The sequence below is a fragment of the Pan paniscus genome, chromosome 8, assembly GCF_029289425.2.
Source record: "Pan paniscus chromosome 8, NHGRI_mPanPan1-v2.0_pri, whole genome shotgun sequence".
Classification (NCBI taxonomy): domain Eukaryota; kingdom Metazoa; phylum Chordata; class Mammalia; order Primates; family Hominidae; genus Pan; species Pan paniscus.
The window spans coordinates 49671562-49692794 of record NC_073257.2 but is presented as its reverse complement, the minus strand read 5'-3'; positions in this window follow the sequence as shown (position 1 = coordinate 49692794).

The window sequence follows — 21233 nt, the reverse complement described above, 5'->3', positions numbered from 1 at the left end:
GTACATACACTTGTTCTCTTTTCTAGATGGAAAGATCCTTGAAGGTCGGAAAAATGGTTATTCATATTTTATCCTTTTCTCTATCTAAGGCAGATACTATCCTTATCATGAGTAGGACTTAACTGAGCCTAAAGAATGGCTTGATCTAGGAGTGAAAGGGGAAGGATATTCCTGAAGAATATGAGAACTAGAGGGTAAGAGAACCATTTCATATATTGATTAGACCTATGCCTATGGGCACTTACTAGCATGTTGCATATGTTATCATTCAGGACCAATAATCTTAACTGAGAACACTGAGACTTAGAGGGGCTTAGTGACATGTAAGTAGTGGCAACATTTCAATTCAAATTTAAGATTGCTTGAGTTTAAACTCTGTGGTTTTCCCACTGTATTTTCCACTTAGCAGAGTTGCTGTGGTCTCAGGGAATTGAGGAATCTTAATGAATCTTGAAAGCTATCTGTAACTGTTGTTCGATTGCAGACATGTACCTGGAAAGGGAGAGTTGAATAAAGAAACAATATTTTCCTTAGATGCAGTTGGGACTTCAGAGCCAAATAAGTCCTCTCACAAGGTTAGGAGTGTCAGAGGAGTTTATCAGCCTTATTGTTGCAAGGAAACTAAGGAGAATGAAGATAATATTTAGAAGGAGTCACTAGGTACAACAAGATTACAAACTTAATTGTAATGCTGATCCCCTCTGTGCCATCTTACTAAAGAGCCAGGAAAATCCTTTATCACAAAAGATTTCCAAGGATGCGACATTTTCCTCTATTTCTATTTCACTTAAATTATCACCCTGAAGATTTCAAAGGGGTGCTCTCAGCAGTCTGATAGATTGAAGCCCCTCTCTAACTAAAGGAAACATTGATTGTGTAAAAAGGAAAAATATCAGATACGTCCCTGGTAGATCTCTGTGAAACCATGTACTCATATGAGACTTCTTTTTTTTGTATTTGTTATCACTTTGAAAATGACAAAGGAGCAATAAAATAATTAATTAAGTTCTGGAATAACATCTTGCCTCATGATTATAATCAGGAAAGCAACTGTGAAAATGGCATTGTAAGTCTCGATTCCCACTCTTTGGTGTGACTTGGCCCTGAAATGTTCTCAGGACACAAAGGAGAGCTGATATTTTTGTCTGAGTGAAGCTGAAAACTCAACCTAGGCTGTGAAAATTAAAGCTGGTTGTTGTTCTCCCTAAAATCTGTAACAAAATCTTGCAATTAGGATCCACAAGTACTGAATCCTTTAGATAATTTTACCTATCTTTATGTGTAAATATATGTGTGTATATATATGCATTTTTAATGGTGTGTAGAACAAACAGGTAAATAGAGTTGGTTTTTCTATGGTTTTGGTAGCTCTGAAAGGTTAGGTTGGCTCAAGATGTATTTGAATCAGTTTATCCATACCTTTGGGTGGAGTCCAAACTGTTTAGCCTTGTGGCAAGGAGCTCTGCCTCCTGCTTACCTCTTTAACCCCTCTTCCCCTCATACAAGACGCTTTTTAATATTCTTCTATTTCGTATAATGTGATATTTTCCCTCCCACCGCAGCAGGTTTACATCTTCTTCCCTTTCTGCCTTCAATGCTCTTCTCAATCCCCCCATACACTCTAGGTCTTAGCAGCTTCCACAGTCCTTCTGCACAGACGCCTTCCCTGGCACCCCTTCCAGGCTGAAGCCCTTGCAGTGCATCTCTGTATGGTCCCTTTTCTAACTGTGCTCACATCTACAATCACTTGGTTCCTGATTGTCTTCCAATTGAACTATGAGCTCTGGGAGGGTAGAGCTGAGGTTTGGTTTGTTAAAGCATAGTGTCTGATGTATACTAAGATCTTAGTAAATATTTGTTGAAAAAAGTAAATGGATAAAAAAATCAATATGTCCAAAGGAAGTCATGATTGAAAATGGTTGATCATTTTAGATGAGCAACTTTTCAATTGCCCGTTTCCAAAACTCCAAGGGCAAAGCAAACGGACAATTTTTCTTCTCCTTGATCTTAACTCTGAGCACCACGTGGTGCATATAAGTAGTTGCTAAGCTGGTGTTGTTTAAATGAATGGGGCAACAGGGCTGAGTAGGAAGGGCTAAACTTTAGAGGCAGGCTGTTCTAGCTCAATTCCTGAGTGCCTCATTTAGTAGCTTAGGGACTTTATTTCTCACATCCCTGTCTTATAAAATTAGTAATAGTTAAAATTATAGGTTGAATAGATCTATTTTCTGCATGATGCTTTATTTTGTTTCAAAGAAAAAAATGAAAATTTGATAGTACAGTATTAGTACTTCATAGCTATTCAGTATTGTGGCTTTTATTATTATGCTATGTGAAGCAAGACAAACAAAGAAGAATTAAATCAAATGTAACTCTTAGCCACAAGAAACTTCTAATCCAGGGAATAAAACTAACACATAAAGACCAGATTGCAGAAATATTTGTAAAGAACACTGTTGAGGTTCACACTGTATATGAAAATTATTTTGAGAAGACATAGTTTCTGTTGGGGGTAACAAGGGATCACAACAGAATTAGAATCTTAATTTTATTAGCGACTATGAGTTATCGGGAAAAAATTTCAACCTTTTTTTCTTTTCTTTTCTTTTTTTTTTTTTTTTTTTTTGAGATGGAGTCTCCCTCTGTTGCCAGGCTGGAGTGTAGTGGAACGATCTCGGCTCACTGCAATCTCCATCTCCTAGGTTCAAGCGATTCTCTGCCTCAGCCTCCCAAGTAGCTGGGACTACAGGTGAGTGCCACCACACCCAGCTAATTTTTGTATTTTTAGTAAAGACGGGGTTTCACCATGTTGACCAGGATGGTCTCGATCTTCTGACCTCGTGATCTGCCCTCCTTAGCCTCCCAAAGTGCTGGGATTACAGGTGTGAGCCACTGTGCCTGGCCTTCATTCAACTTTTATAAAGGTCAATTTCCTCTGCTGAGAACTTGGAACATAACTACTCCACAGGTTTATAGCATGGCTGAAATACAGTAATGCAAATGAGGACATCTAACATAAGTGCATGAATATTCCAGCACCTGTTAGATGTCAAGTGCCCTGAATTTGATATTCAGGTCTGGAATATGATTAATGCTTAACAGAGTTTTGCATAAATAAACAAAAAAAAAATGTGTAAAAGGAGATTTTCAGCTTGGGCTTGAAGGATGACGTGATTTATATTGGAGAGTTGTGGGGCAGGATAGACGCGATATCATATTCCAAAGAGGACAAGGTGTCAGTAAAAGGGCAGAGGCAGGAAGTCCCATGGCACGGCAGGAGGTGATGAAGTGACTTGTCCAAGCGCACATAGCTAGTCAGTGGTAGATCAGAGTCTTTTCCATTTTACAACATGATCTCATAAATAGGACCACAGATGATGTTTGAGATGGCTTTGAGTTTCAGGAAGATTATTTGGGAGGCAGTTTGTAAGGAATCCTGGAAAGTGATCTTGAGTTCCTGCCACGTGCCAGGTGCTGAGCTAGGATGTCAAGCACATGCACATAGGTCATTCTTGCAGAGAGCTAGGGTGCTGTCACATGGCTGAGTCAATAAAATAATTTAGGTCTTTGTGGAGGGTAAGAAGACTATAATGCTGCTGCTAATCATGGCAAACAATCATATAGTGCTTACTATTAAAACTCACCAATATTTAACCTATAAACAATGGCAATTTTCTATCGTTCAAGCTGATATATGCCAGGAATTATTATATATGCTTCTAAAAAGCACTCATTAAATCCTCACAGCAACCTAGTCAGAGAGGCAGTATTATTATTATAACTTTGTGGCAAGGAAATTAAAGGACATTACAAAAGATAGTTGGGACTATTTAACCAGAGCTCAAGAAAGAGGTTCCATCTGCAGATAAAATTTAAAATGTCATGAGTATCAGTGAAAGAGCCGAAGCATGAGGACAGATGAGATTACAATGGGTCTCAAAAAGAGCCTGGACGGGATGGGTTTAGAAATGTCAGGGAAAGGTTGCACTTATTAGATGGGACACACTTATTCTAAAAAGTATCCAATATTTATTTGAAATTTATGTATGCTCTATATTTTAGTTTGCTAAGTATAGTAATCCTCCCTATGTGAGTAAACAGCAATTTATTACTTGATAAAAATATAGAATCATCCCAATGATGGGTGACTTGCCCACGACTTACAGATATTCATTTGTTGTCAGAAGGCCCAGATTTTACCTCTTGCTCTGTCCCTTTCCATACTACATTTTTAAGTACCTTTTATCATACATGTATTGAAAGCAACCTTGAAAATATGCCTGTAAGATAAAAGAAACTAATGCGCTCATGTGTATATACTATACTGTACACTTGGAGGCATAGTGAGTTGATGAAGCCTGATTTGCGTCTAAGCTGAACAATTATTTTATGTCTTTGGTGTTCAGCCTTTCATAACATTATAAACATCAGACAGGATGATATTTTGAGATTTTAAAGGGAGGAGATTTGTCATACAAGCTGGCCGATGTGGCTGCTGAAGAATCTACATCTCCCAAATCTCCATTCCTCTCTCTATCATGGGGAAAAAAAAAAATCACTCTTTCATTTGTTCGATCTACATACCTGTATGAGCCCATTCTCATGCTGCTATGAAGAAATACCCAAGACTGGGTAACTTATTAAAGAAAAGAGGTTTAATTGACTGACAGTTCCTTATGGCTGGGGAGGCCTCAGGAAACCTACAATCATGGCAGAAGGCATCTCTTCACAGGGCGGCAGGAGAAAGAATGAGTAGCAAATGAAGGGGGAAGCCCCTTATAAAACCATCAGCTCTCGTTAGAACTCACTCACTATCACAAGAACAGCAAGGGGAAAACCACCCCTATGATTCAATTGTCTTTACCTGGTCTCCTGTTGACAGGTGGGGATTATGGGAACTACAATTCAAGATGAGATTTGGGTGGGGACACAGCCAAACCATCAATACCCTTTACATTTCTTCCATTCTAGCTCTATAAACCACAGAGTCAGGGATAGGCAAACCAAAGATTTTAAGAGCTAACAATCAGATAGGGATAGATAAGCCTTATAGGCTTGCATGAAAAGCAATTACAATTATGAATGTTTTGTCAAATGTAAGAGATTACACAAGTATAATTCTTTTGTAACTTTTCAATACCTTCCTATATAATCTTATTTTTTACAAATTTCTCCTTATCCTACCTTTTGTACAGGACAACCTTCTATAGCATAGATGTATCCAGATCACCTTGGATCCTTGATGTTATTACTTATATGGAATAAAGTTTAAACTTTCTTAGGTGGCAGCAAAAGCCACTCACAAACTAAACTAATCTTTATTTTTAGACTCATCTGCTAACCTGCCTTTGAACTGGCTTCTGCCTTTCCCTCCTATTCCATTCTTAATGAGATCCTTTTCATTCTTTAAAGCCCATTTCAATTGTCTTCTAACCTATAAACTCCATTCCTCAGTCTTTCTAGGAAAAAGTAATTGATTCTCTCACACTTTTTCCACATGCCATGCTATTGCATTTTATACAGCATTACATTAATATATTTATGTATCTTTCTTCTTCAGTATACCAAAAGCCCTTTATAAGTGTGGCACATATTTTAACACCCAAGGAACTATTATAGAGGCTGGTTCAAAACATTTTTCAATTAATGTTTCCTGAATTTAGTAGAGTTAGATCAACATATGCATATAATAAGTTCAAATAGGTAGGCAAATTATACTTAATAAATTCTATACATATTTGTGTGCAAGTATCTGTAAATATTTTATAAGCATATGTGATATATATTCTATAACATAATACATGCTGGGTAAATGTATGTTGAATTGAATGCATGAGAATATCTTGATCACAGTTAACATTTTTTGACTATGCCCTATGTGCCAAATCCTTTGCTAAGTGCTTCACATAAACTCTCATTTCCTTGGCGTACCAGTGAACCCTAACATAGGTACTCTCATTATCCTGTGTTTGCAAAGAAGGAAACCTAGACTTAAAACCTAGACTTAAAACCGTGAAGTAAATTGCCCATAGTTCTGTATTCATTGAGTCAGAGATTTGAATTTTAAATCTAAATGTATCTGACTCTAAAGTTTGTGTTCTTTCTAGTAACATTCTGTGGATAGACTCATACATACATATATACACACACAGATATGTATATAGAGCAAGCTATGGAGACATGTCCATATACCATATACAACAGAGTTATAGGTCTGTATACATATATTATCAACTCTTGTCTCTTGAATATGAACATAATGAGTGCATATATAATTATATAAAATATACATATGTGGTATATGTTATACATTTATATAGAATAAACATTTCTTTTTCTCTGACAAGTACGTGCTTTGTTCACAGACCTAGTATTTTGCTATGAACTTTGGGTGAATCAATCAGCAAGTATGTATATGCCTTTTCTAATATAAATATATTTTCTATATATATATTTATATATAACTTTATTTATCATTTTAAGGGCTGCACATAGAAGATATAAAATGGATTTTCTAGGTTAAAAAATCTATAGCTACTCTCCATCAGTATGCTTGCTAGCCATAGCTGCCATCCCCATGTGGTGGAGAGGTGTGGACCATCATCAACAAGTGTTAATTTGTCAGTCTAGTTAGGACAAGGATACTATTATAAAGCTTTGTTCTCTGGAAATATATACAATCACAGCTGAAATTCAGGCACTTGCTGTCACCACTTGCAACAAAAGTGTCTATGGGTTTTTGGTTCTTTTTATGCTGCCCCTTCCTTTTTTCCTCAGCCTGGGAGTCAGTTACATTTGTATCTATTCTTTCAGATCTGCTTCCTTAGCAAGGTATACGTGCTAATATACCACTTTCTACTCCTCAATCTCCTTTGCCCTCTTTGCATTTAAGTAAGACTTTCACAATTCCAGGATCCCTCTGAAGCCGGCAGAAATCACTGCTGCCCTTTCCCACAAGGGTTGCCAAGTCCAAAGAACATGAAGTGTAATCAGGATTTTGCTACTTACTATTGGGTGACCTGGGCAAGTCCCTCCCTCCCTCCCTCCCTTCCTCTTTGTTTTCTTTGCTTTCCTTTTTTCTTTTCTTTCTCTCTCTCTTTCTTTCTTTCTCTCTCTTTCTTCTTTCTTCCTTCTTTCTTTGTCTTTCTCTTTCCTTCTTTCTTTTTCTCTTTCTCTCTTTCTTTCTTTATCTCTTTCTTTTCCTTTCTCTTTCCTTTCTTTTCCTTTTTTTCTCTTTTCATTTACAACAGCCTCGACTCCTGCAGGCTTAAGTGACCTTCTTGCCTCAGTCTCCCAAGTAAATGGGACTACAGGCACACATCTCCATGCCTGGCTAGTTCTTTAAAAAAATTTTGTAGATGGGGTCTCACTATGTTGCCCAGGCTTATCTCAAACACCTGGGCTCAAGCAATCCTCCTGCCTCAGACTTCCAAAGTGCTGGGATTATAAGCATGATCCACCACTCCCCACTTAAGCAAGTTTCTGAATCCCTATGTGCCTCAGTTTTCCGTCCCCAAAATGGAAATCATACGACTTACATGTTGGGCTTTCTATGAGGATTAAAGGAGATTGTTTACATCTGAATAATGAAACAAGTACAAGGTGTTCTAGATAACTCAGTAAGGTGAAAGGAATAAATTAAAGCAGCAACAGTGAAGAGGCTAAAAAGACTGTCAGTAGATAGATTCCACAAAGTGTAGGGTCGGGGAGCATGGGTGAACATCTGCTGATGTACATAACAAACTATGGGGGAGAACAAAGTACTGGGAAGTGGACCACTACGAAAGAGTGGATTGCTTGGAAGAGCGGAAAAAGGCAGTCGTAAAGCATGTAAAACAGCAGTAGTTTAAATTAGAATTACAAATCCGAAAATATGTTTTCAAAAAGTTGAAACAAATAGAGTCCAAGCGACACAATGACTAAAAAGTTAGATGATGCTAGTGACATGGCAAATTAGGCAAATGCTCCTTCCACTGAATAATAAGATAATTAAAAACTTCATAAAATGTTATAATAAAACATTTTGCAGTGTTTACTATGTGGCCAACTATGTGAAATCCTTTGTACACATTTCATCTAATCCTCCTGACAATACTACATATTTGGCGCTGCTCTCACCCACATTTAAAAGATGAAGAAGCTGAAGCACAGAGAGCTCCTCAAGGGCATGAAGTTAACCTCACGGTCAGGATAAGAACCCCTTGTAATTCACCCCAGAGCCCACAGTCTACATCCCAATGGTGTATTTCTCTCACAAAGGACATGAGTCACAGTTGACACAGATGCAGTATGTCATGATTTTTAGCTATTGGTGGAGGTTAATAAAAGATAAACCTTTGAACAGGATAGGAAGAACTTTTTTAAGTGGCGAAAGCAAAGTAATAGTCAACGGAAAAAGAAGAAAATAAAATGAAAGCACAACTACTTGGCTTGACAGTGAGGGACTTTTATGTTGTCAAATAAGAAATGTTTATTGGCTTTTATTTTTTATGTCAATATAAGGACACAAGATAGAAAATACAAATGTGTTTACCAAGATATAGATGTCATCAGCCTTGATGGCTTAAAAGAAAAGGCAATGCTCCCAGAAGACTGGAGGAAGCTAGGAGGTGAGAAGGAGGGATGAAGTACCTACATTGATGGAGATTCAGGAGATGCTATTTAAAGTTAAAGAAATAAGAAGGAAAGTTGAATTGTTCTATTTATGTAAAGACAAACACTATGCAAAAAATTTATCTTGTAAAAATTAAGTGGGATTATAGAGTTAAGAAAATTTGGCTAATCTTTTCACAGAAAGAACTGATAGATGTAATTAAATTAATTAAATCAAGAAAAGCCTGTATAATCATATCAATTTAGATTTAGAGTTGTAATTAGCAGACTCCTTGAAGTAAATCAGGGTCAAGGAGAAATCACAGACAGCAGTGAAGCCAGAGCACTCTTACTTTCCTGTATAAGCTTCACAGCATTCATGTGTGTGTGTTTGTGTAAGAGTGAGTGTATGTGTATGTCCACACTTATACACATAGACATACATATTACCCACAGCTATATTTCTTCTTGTAACAGCAGCCAGGAATGAGAGTCCCTTAAGCAAACTAGACATTCCCTGCAGGGAAAAAAACATGCCTAGGTGAAAATTATCATCATCGAAGGCTATGGATCCTTCCCAGGAGCTGACATCAACATACTAGTGGATTAAAAGAATTAACAAGTGCGTTGCCAATTCACACTGGATCCTATTTCTCTATGAGGTCCCCTCCAGTCCTTCCTCTCCCCTCCCCTCCCCTCCCTGCCTTCCCTCCTTCCTTTTTTCATTTCCCTCCTCCCTCCCTTTCTCCCTCTGTTTTTTCTTTCTTCTTTCAACTTCAGTGTATTCCTATATATCCTACCAATGTTTCCGTTTTAGCATCATGAATATTTATAGTCCAAATGAGAAAAACAACCAGCTTCACTTTGCCAAAAGGAAATCTCTAAGTCTAAGATGTTAGGAGCTACTACCCTTGACAAAATGAGAGTTTGCCAGCCATCTTTCATAGTTGGGTTCAAAACCTATTCTTCCACTTCCTCCTTTGTGTAGTCTTAAGTGAATACACCTCATTGTCTCAGTTTCCACATCTATAAAATGGAAGTATTAATACCTCAAACTATTATTGAGAGATTAAATGTGTCAACACTGTCCACCACAGGACACTTATGTGGTGCTAGGCATAATGCCCTATGTGCAATATCTTACTACAGCCATCACAATAGCTTCACAAAGACCCCTGTGTGATGGATATTACCATCCATTCTATGGATGAGTCTGTGGAAGCTCATAATAGTTAAGGAACAGTTCTAAGTAGCCAAATCTGAATTTGAACCTAGGCCTTTTTGAGTGATTCCTCCCACCACACTCTTTATGCTATTTCACTTTGCAGAGGGGACATCCAGGTGTAATGCCATGGTACCACCTCCCTCCACTGAACCCAAGCTGACTTCTGCCCCCTGGAAAGTGATGGAGTGACTATTCAGAATCTCATTGTTATGGCCTGTGGATAGCGAAGTTCATTCAGAAAACACAATAAAACTCCACCAATAGTGCTCTTCTGACTGAAGACAAGAAGTTACCAGAAAGTAGTGGCTTTGACATAAATCTTCTCAGTTGTGGCAAATTATGAACTTGACTATATTTTATTTGTTTTATTTAAAATTCTCATTTCCACTGAAAGGATTTTTCCTAAGGCCATAATATTCTTATCTCTAGCCAAACGACTCAGAAGAAAGAAAATATATGGTAGGGAAATTACAGGCTTTTAACTTTGTCAGGAGATTCCTGAGTTATCCGTAAATCCTCCTCCTTTCTCCACTCATCCACTCAGCCTTAAAAGTTGCTTCTTCTTTGTTCTGCACCTTTCCAGAATCTATGCTGTTCTCACACATGCATAGTAACTGTTCAGTTCTCCAAACAAACTGCAACTGCTATGTGTCTCTCCCTGTCTCTCACTGAAGCCTCTTCAGTTCATTTGTTATTGATGCACAAGTGAGTTTTCTAAAAAGCAAATCTGACCATATCACTCCTCTGCTTGCACGCCCTTGAGAGGTCCAGTTGCTAATATCATCTAAAGTAAACTTCTTAGAATGGCAGAAGAGAACTCTGCATTTTGTCCTCAACATATTTTTTTCCTGACTACTTCACACCCCTAACCTTAACGTACAACACATAAACAGTATTCAACTACGTGTGGTTCCCAGGACAGTGAGATGGTTTCACATCTTCATGACTTGGCACATACTCCAATTTTCCTGGAATATATAGTTCACTTTGCTCAGCTTTGCATACTATTACTCATGTTTCATGACCTATCTTAAATACCACTCATGTAACTTTCCCAGAAGAATCACTCAATATTTCCTTTATGTGAGTATCTCACTTTGTATTATAGCACTTACAGTAATTATTCATTGTAATTATTTGCTTGCACATTTATTACTCCAAGGAGAGTGAACTCTTTGGGGCAGAGAAAATATCTTAGGTATTTTTGTACCCCTAACACCTAGGACAGGGTCAAGCACAGACTAGATCTCACCAGTAAATACCTTGGGCATGAATAGATATTCAGGAGTAGGAAATTATTTCTGACACATGGTCAGATCATTGTGTGTGTGTAACATATCAGATTATGTGGTAAGCATTGGGATAGAACTTTGAACCAGAGAGTCATAATCTCAAATTTCACCGAGCTCACTTATATGCTAAAACTCTCATGAAAGTGCATATATCAGGGGGGCGGTTCCAAGATGGCCGAATAGTAACAGCTCCAGTCTACAGCTCCCAGCGTGAGCAACACAGAAGACGAATGATTTCTGCATTTCCAACTGAGGTACTGAGTTCATCTTACCAGGGCTTGTCGTACAATGGGTACAGGACAGTGGGTGCAGCGCACTGAGTGTGAGCTGAAGCAGGGCGAGGCATCACCTCACCTGGGAAGTGCAAGGGGTCAGGGAATTCCCTTGCACATCCAAACAAAGCTGTAATGGATGGCACCTGGAAAATCCGGTCACTCCCACCCTAATACTGCGCTTTTCCAGTGATCTTAGCAAATGGCACACCAGGAGATTATATCCCATGCATGGCTCCAAGGGTCCTACGCCCATGCAGCCTCACTCATTTGAGCACAGCAGTCTGAGATCAAACTGCAAGGTGGCAGTGAGGCTGCAGGAGGGGCACCTGCCATTTCTGAGGCTTGAGTAAGTAAACAAAGCTGCCAGGAAGCTCATACTGGGTGGAGCCCACGGCAGCTCAAGGAGGCCTCCTGCCTCTGTAGACTCCACCTTTGGGGGCAGGGCATAGCCAAACAAAAGGCAGCAGAAACCTCTACAGACTTAAACGTCCCTGTCTGACAGCTTTGAAGAGAGTAGTGGTTCTCCCAGCACAGAGTTCGAGATCTGAGAGCGGACAGACTGCCTCATCAAGTGGGTCCTGACCCCTGAGTAGCTTATCTGGGAGGCACTCCTCAGTAGGGACAGACTGACATCTCACAGGGCCGGGTACCCCTCTGAGATGAAACCTCCAAAGGAACGATCAGACAGCAACATTTGCTGTTCAGCAATATTCTCTGTTCTGCAGCCTCCACTGCTGATACACAGGCAACCAAGGTCAGGGGTGGCCTTCCAGCAAACTCCAACAGACCTGCAGCTGAGGGTCCTGACTGTTAAAAGGAAAACTAACAAACAGAAAGGACACCCACACGAAAACCCCATGTGTATGTCACCATCATCAAAACCAAAGGTAAATAAAACTGCAAAGATGGGGAAAAATAGAACAGAAAAACTGAAAATTCTAAAAATCAGAGCACCTCTCCTCCTCCAAAGGAATGCACCTCCTCACCAACAGCGGAACAAAGCTGGATGGAGAATGACTTTGACCAGTTGAGAGAAGAAGGCTTCAGATGATCAAACTTCTCCAAGCTAAAGGAGGAAGTTAGAACCCATGGCAAAGAAGTTAAAAACCTTGAAAAGAGATTAGACAAATGGCTAACTAGAATAGGCAATGCAGAGAAGTCCTTAAAGGACCTGATGGAGCCGAAAACCATGGCACGAGAACTATATGATGAATGCACAAGCTTCAGTAGCCAATTCGATCAGCTGGAAGAAAGGGTATCAGTGATTGAAGATCAAATGAATGAAATGAAGCAAGAAGAGAAGTTTAGAGAAAAAAGAATAGAAAGAAACGAACAAAGCCTCCATGAAATATGGGACTATGTGAAAAGACCAAATCTACATCTGATTGGTTTACCTGAAAGTGACGGGGAGAATGGAACCAAGTTGGAAAACACTCTGCAGGATATTATCCATGAGAACTTCCCTAATCTAGCAAGGCAGGCCAACATTCAAATTCAGGAGATACAGAAAATGCCACAGAGATACTCCTCAAGAAGAGCAACTCTAACACACATAATAGATTCACCAAAGTTGAAATGAAGGAAAAATTGATAAGGGCAGCCAGAAAGGTCGGGTTACCCACAAAGGGAAGCCCATCAGACTAACAGCTGATGTCTCAGCAGAAACTCTACAAGCCAGAAGAGAGTGGGGGACAATATTCAACTTTCTTAAAGAAAAGAATTTTCAACCCAGAATTTCATATCTGCCCAAACTAAGCTTCATAAGTGAAGGAGAAATAAAATCCTTTACAGACAAGCAAATGCTGAGAGATTTTGTCACCACCAGGCCTGCCCTACAAGAGCTCCTGAAGGAAGCAATAAACATGGAAAGGAAAAACTGGTACCAGGCACTGCAAAAACATGCCAAATTCTAAAGACCATCAAGACTAGGAAGAAACTGCATCAACTAATGAGCAAAATAAACAGCTAACATCATAATGACAGGATAAAATTCACACATAACAATATTAACCTTAAATGTAAATGGACTAAATGCTCCAACTAAAAGACACAGACTGGCAAATTCAATAAAGAGTCAAGACCCATCAGTGTGCTGTATTCAGGAAACCCATCTCACATGCAGAGACACACATAGGCTCACAATAAAGGAATGGTGGAAGATCTACCAAGCAAATGGAAAACAAAAAAAGGCAGAGGTTGAAATCCTAGTCTCTGATAAAACAGACTTTAAACCAACAAAGATCAAAAGACATTAAGAAGGCCATTACATAATGGTAAAGGGATCAATTCAACAAGAAGAGCTAACTATCCTAAATATATATGCACCCAATACAGGAGCACCAAGATTCATAAAGCAAGTCCTTAGAGACCTACACTCCCACACAATAATAATGGGAGACTTTAACACCCCAATGTCAACATTAGACAGATCAATGAGACAGAAAGTTAACAAGTATATCCAGGAATTGAACTCAGCTCTGTACCAAGCAGACCTAATAGACATCTACAGAACTCTCCACCCCAAATCAACAGAATATACAATCTTCTCAGCACCACACCGCACTCATTCCAAAATTGACCACATAGTTGGAAGTAAAGCACTCTTCAGCAAATGGAAAAGAACAGAAATGATAACACACTGTCTCTCAGACCACAGTGCAATCAAACTAGAACTCAGAATTAAAAAAACTCACTCAAAACCACTGAAATACATGGAAACTGAACAACTTACTCCAGAATGACTACTGGGTATATAACGAAATGAAGGCAGAAATAAAGATGTTCTTTGAAACCGATGAGAACAAAGACACAACATACCAGAATCTCTGGGACACATTCAAAGCAGTGTGTGAGGGAAATTTACAGCACTAAATGCCCACAAGAGAAAGCAGGAAAGATCTAAAATTGACACCCTAACATCACAATTAAAAGAACTACAGAAGCAAGAGCAAACACATTCAAAAGCTAGCAGAAGGCAAGAAATAACTAAGATCAGAGCAGAACTGAGGAAATAGAGACACAAAAAATCCTTCAAAAAACAATGAATCCAGGAGCTGGTTTCTTGAAAAGATCAACAAAATTGATAGACCACTAGCAAGACTAATAAAGAAGAAAAGAGAGAAGAATCAAATAGACACAATAAAAAATGATAAAGGGGATATCACCACCAATCCCACAGAAATAGAAACTACCATCAGAGAATACTATAAACACCTCTATGCAAATAAACAAGAAAATCTAGAAGAAATGGATAAATTCCTCGACACATACACCCTCCCAAGACTAAACCAGGCAGAAGTTGAATCTCTGAATAGACCAAAATAACAGGCTCTGAAATTGAGGCAATAATTAATAGCTTACCAACCAAAAAAAGTCCAGGACCACACGGATTCACAGCTGAATTCTACCAGAGGCACAAGGCGGAGCTGGTACCATTCCTTCTGAAACTATTCCAATCAATAGAAAAAGAGGGAATCCTCCTTAACGCATTTTATGAGGCCAGCATCATCCTGATACCAAAGCCTGGCAGAGACACACACAAAAAAGGAATTTTAGACCAATATCCCTGATGAACATCAATGCAAAAATCCTCAATAAAATACTGGCAAACTGAGTCCAGCAGCACATCAAAAAGCTTATCCACCATGATCAATTTGGCTTCATCCCTGGGATGCAAGGCTGGTTCAACATTGGCAAATCAATAAACGTAATCCAGCATATAAACAGAACCAATGGCAAAAACCACTTGATTATCTCAATAGATGCAGAAAAGTCCTTTGATGAAATTCAGCAGCCCTTCATGCTAAAACCTCTCAACAAATTAGGTATTGATGGAATGTATCTAAAAGCAATAAGAGTGATTTATGATGAAACCACAGCCAATAACATACTGAATAGGCAAAAACTAGAAGCACTCCTTTTGAAAACTGGTGCAAGACAGGGATGTCCTCTCTCACCACTCCTACTCAACATAGTGTTGGAAGTTCTGGCCAGGGCAATCAGACAGGAGAAAGAAATAGGGGCATTCAGTTAGGAAAAGAGGAAGTCAAACTGTCCCTGTTTGCAGATGACATGATTGTATATCTAGAAAACCCCATTGTCTCAGCCCAAAATCTCCTTAAGCTGATAAGCAACTTCAGCAAAGTCTCAGGATACAAAATCAATGTGCAAAAATAACAAGCATTCTTATACACCAATAACAGACAGAGAGCCAAATCATGAGTGAATTCCCATTCACAATTACTTCAAAGAGAATAAAATACCTAGGAATCCAACTTACAAGGGATGTGAAGGACCTCTTCAAGGAGAACTACAAACCACTGCTCAACGAAATAAAAGAGCATAAAAACAAATGGAGGAATATTCCATGCTCATGGATAGGAAGAATCAATATCATCAAAATGGCCATACTGCCCAAGGTAGTTTATAGACTCAATGCCATCCCCATCAAACTACCAATGACTTTCTTCATAGAATTGGAAAAAACTTCTTTAAAGTTCATATGGAACCGAAAAAGAGCCCACATTGCCAATTCAATCCTAAGCCAAAAGAACAAAGCTGGAGGCATCATGCTACCTGACTTCAAACTATACTACAAGGCTACAGTAACCAAAACAGCATGGTACTGGTACCAAAACAGAGATATAGACCAATGGAACAGAACAGAGCCCTCAGAAATAATCCCACACACCTACAACTATCTGATCTTTGACAAACCAGACAAAAAAAAGAAATGGGGAAAATATTCCCTATTTAATAAATGGTGCTGGGAAAACTGCCTAGCCATATGTAGAAACATGAAATTGGATCGCTTCCTTACACCTTATACAAAAATTAACTCAAGATGGATTAAAGACTTAAATGTTAGACCTAAACCATAAAAACCCTGGAAGAAAACCTAGGCAATACCATTCAGGACATAGGCATGTGCAAGGACTTCAAGTCTAAAACACCAAAAGCAATGACAACAAAAGCCAAAATTGACAAATGGGATCTAATTAAACTAAAGAGCTTCTGTACAGCAAAAGAAACTACCATCAGAGTGAACCAGCAGCCTACAGAATAGGAGAAAATTTTTGCAAGCTACTCATTCAACAAAGGGCTAATATCCAGAATCTACAATGAACTCAAACAAATTTATGAGAAAAAAACAAAAAACCCCATCAAAAAAGTGGGCAAAGGATATAAACAGACACTTCTCAAAGGAAGACATTTATGCAGCCAAAAGACACATGAAAAAATGCTCATCATCACTGGTCATCAGAAAAATGCAAATCAAAACCACAATGAGATATCATCTCACACCAGTTAGAACGGGGATCATTAAAAAGTCAGGAAACAACAGGTGCTGGAGAGGATGTGGAGAAATAGGAACACTTTTACACTGTTGGTGGGACTGTAGACCAGTTCAACCATTGTGCAAGACAGTGTGACGATTCCTCAGGGATCTAGAGCTAGAAATACCATTTGACCCAGCCATCCCATTCCTGGTATATACCCAAAGGAATATAAATCATGCTGCTATAAAGACACATGCACACGTATGTTTATTGTGGCACCACTCACAATAGCAAAGACTTGGAACCAACCCAAACGTCCAACAATGATAGACTGGATTAAGAAAATGGGAGAGGGCAGCCAAGATGTCTGAATAGGAACAGCTCTGGTCTACAGCTCCCAGCGTGAGCGACGCAGAAGATGGGTGATTTCTGCATTTCCATCTGAGGTACCAGGTTCATCTCACTAGGGAGTGCCAGAGAGTGGGTGCAGGAGAGTAGGTGCAACGCACTGTGTGCGAGCCGAGCAGCACGAGGCATTGCCTCACTCGGGAAGTGCAAGGGGTCAGGGAGTTCCCTTTCCTAGTCAAAGAAAGGGGTGACAGGTGGCACCTGGAAAATAGGGTCACTCCCACCCTAATACTGCGCTTTTCTGACGGGCTTAAAAAACGGCGCACCAGGAGATTATATCCCGCACGTGGCTCAGAGGGTCTTATGCCCACGGAGTCTGGCTGATTGTTAGCACAGCAGTCTGAGATCAAACTGCAAGGCAGCAGCGAGGCTGGGGGAGGGGCGCCCACCATTGCCCAGGCTTGCTTAGGTAAACAAAGTAGCTGGGAAGCTCAAACTGGGTGGAGCCCACCACAGCTCAAGGAGGCCTGCCTGCCTCTGTAGGCTCCACCTCTGGGGGCAGGGCACAGACAAACAAAAAGACAGCAGTAACCTCTGCAGACTTAAATGTCCCTGTCTGACAGCTTTGAAGAGAGCAGTGGTTCTCCCAGCACGCAGCTGGAGATCTGAGAACGGGCAGACTGCCCCCTCAAGTGGGTCCCTGACCCCTGACCCCTGAGCAGCCTAACTGGGAGGCACCTCCCAGTAGGGGCAGACTGACACCTCACACGGCTGGGTACTCCACTGAGACAAAACATCCAGAGGAAGGATCAGGCAGCAGCATTTGCGGATCACCAATATCCACTATTCTACTGCCACTGCTGCTGATACCCAGGCAAACAGGGTCTGGAGTGGACTTCTAGCAAACTCCAACAGACCTGCAGCTGAGGGTCCTGCCTATTACAAGGAAAACTAACAAACAGAAAGGACATACACACCAAAAACCCATTTGTACATCACCATCATCAAAGACCAAAAGTAGATAAAACCACAAAGATGGGGAAAAAACAGAGCAGAAAAACTGGAAACTCTAAAAAGCAGAGCACCTCTCCTCCTCCAAAGGAACGCAGTTCCTCACCAGCAATGGAACAAAGCTGGATGGAGAATGACTTTGACAAGTTGAGAGAAGAAGGCTTCAGATGATCAAACTACACCAAGCTACAGGAGGAAATTCAAACCAAAGGCAAACAAGTTAAAAATTTTGAAAAAAATTTAGGTGAATGTATAACTAGAATAACCAATACAGAGAAGTGTTTAAAGGAGCTGATGGAGCTGAAAACCAAGGCTCGAGAACTACGTGAAGAATGCAGAAGCCTCAGGAGCCAACGCAATCAACTGGAAGAAAGGGTATCAGTGATGGAAGATGAAATGAATGAAATGAAGTGAGAAGGGAAGTTTAGAGAAAAAAGAATAAAAAGACATGAACAAAGCCTCCAAGAAGTATGGGACTATGTGAAAACACCAAATCTACATCTGATTAGTGTACGTGAAAGTGATGGGGAGAATGGAACCAAGTTGGAAAGCACTTTGCAGGATATTATCCAGGAGAACTTCCCCAATCTAGCAAGGCAGGCCAACATTCAGATTCAGGAAATACAGAGAAAGCCACAAAGATACTCCTCAAGAAGAGCAACTCCAAGACACATAATTGTCAGATTCACCAAAGTTGAAATGAAGGAAAAAATGTTAAGGGCAGCCAGAGAGAAAGGTCAGGTTACCCACAAAGGGAAGCCCATCAGACTAACAGTGGATCTTTCGGCAGAAACTCTACAAGCCAGAAGAGAGTGGGGGACAATATTCAACTTTCTTAAAGAAAAGAATTTTCAACCCAGAATTTCATATCCAGCCAAACTAAGCTTCTTAAGTAAAGGAGAAATAAAAAACTTTACAGACAAGCAAATGCTGAGAGACTTTGTCACCACCAGGCCCACGCTAAAACAGCTCCTGAAGCAAGCACTAAACATGGAAAGGAACAGCCGGTACCAGCCGCTGCAAAATCATGCCAAAATGTAAAGCCCATAGAGACTAGGAAGAAAATGCATCAACTAATGAGCAAAATAACCAGCTAACATAATAATGACAGGATAAAATTCACACATAACAATATTCATCTTAAATGTAAATGGAGTAAATGCTCCAATTAAAAGACACAGACTGGCAAATTTGATAAAGAGTCAAGACCCATCAGTGTGCTGTATTCAGGGAACCCATCTCACCTGCAGACACACATAGGCTCAAAATAAAAGGATGGAGGAAGATCTACCAAGAAAATGGAAAACAAAAAAAGGCAGGGGTTGAAATCCTGGTCTCTGATAAAACAGACTTTAAACCAACAAAGATCAAAAGAGACAAAGAAGGCCATTACATAATGGTAAAGGGATCAATTCAACAAGAAGAGCTAACTATCCTAAATATATATGCACCCAATACAGGAGCAACCAGATTCATAAAGCAAGTCCTGAGTGACCTACAAAGAGACTTAGACTCCCACACAATGATAATGGGAGACTTTAACACCCCAATGTCAACATTAGACAGATCAACAAGACAGAAAGTTAACAAGGATACCCAGAAATTGAACTCAGCTCTGCACCAAGCAGACCTAATAGACATCTACAGAACTCTCCACCCCAAATCAACAGAATATACATTCTTTTAAGCACCACACCATACCTTTTGCAAAATTGACCACAGAGTTGGAAGTAAAGCTCTCTTCAGCAAACGTAAAAGAAGAGAAATTATAACAAACTATCTCTCAGACCACAGTGCAATCAAACTAGAACTCAGGATTAAGAAACTCACTCAAAACCGCTCAACTACATGGAAACTGAACAACCTGCTCCTGAATGACTACTGGGTATATAACGAAATGAAGGCAGAAATAAAGATGTTCTTTGAAACCAACGAGAACAAAGACACAACATCCCAGAATCTCTGGGACACATTCAAAGCAGTGTGTAGAGGGAAACTTATAGCACTAAATGCCCACAAGAGAAAGCAGGAAAGATCCAAAACTGACACCCTAACATCACAATTAAAAGAACTAGAAAAGCAAGAGCAAACACATTCAAAAGCTAGCAGAAGGCAAGAAATAACTAAAATCAGAGCAGAACTGAAGGAAATAGAGACACAAAAATCCCGTCAAAAAATTAATGAATCCAGGAGCTGGTTTTTTGAAAGGATCAACAAAATTGATAGACCACTAGCAAGACTAATAAAGAAAAAAAGAGAGAAGAATCAAATAGATGCAATAAAAAATGATAAAGGGGATATCACCACTTATCCCACAGAAATACAAACTACCATCAGATAATGGTACAAACACCTCTATGCAAATAAACAAGAAAATCTAGAAGAAATGGATAAATTCCGCGACACATACACCCTCCCAAGACTAAACCAGGAAGAAGTTGAATCTCTGAATAGACCAATAACAGGATCTGAAATTGTGGCAATAATCAATAGCTTACCAACTAAAAAGAGTCCAGGACCAGATGGATTCACAGCTGAATTCTACCAGAGGTACAAGGAGGAACTGGTACCATTCCTTCTGAAACCATTCCAATCAATAGAAAAAGAGGGAATCCTCCCTAACTCGTTTTATGAGGCCAGCATCATCCTGATACAAAAGCCAGGCAGAGACACAACCAAAAAAAGAGAATTTTAGACCAATATCCTTGGTGAACATTGATGCAAAAATCCTCAATAAAATACTGGCAAACCAAATCCAGCAGCACATCAAAAAGCTTATCCACCATGATCAATTTGGCTTCATCCCTGGGATGCAAGGCTGGTTCAATATATGCAAATCAATAAATGTAATCCAGCATATAAACAGAACCAGAGACAAATACACATGATTATCTCAACAGATGCAGAAAAGGCATTTGACAAAATTCAACAATGCTTCATGCTAAAAACTCTCAATAAATTAGGTATTGATGGGACGTATCTCAAAATAATAAGAGCTATCTATGACAAACCCACAGCCAATATCATACTGAATGGGCAAATACTGGAAGCATTCCCTTTGAAAACTGGCACAAGACAGGGAGGCCCTCTCTCACCACTCCTGTTCAACATAGTGTTGGAAGTTCTGGCCAGGACAATTAGGCAGGAGAAGGAAATAAAGGGTATTCAATAAGGAAAAGAGGAAGTCAAATTTTCCCTGTTTGCAGATGAC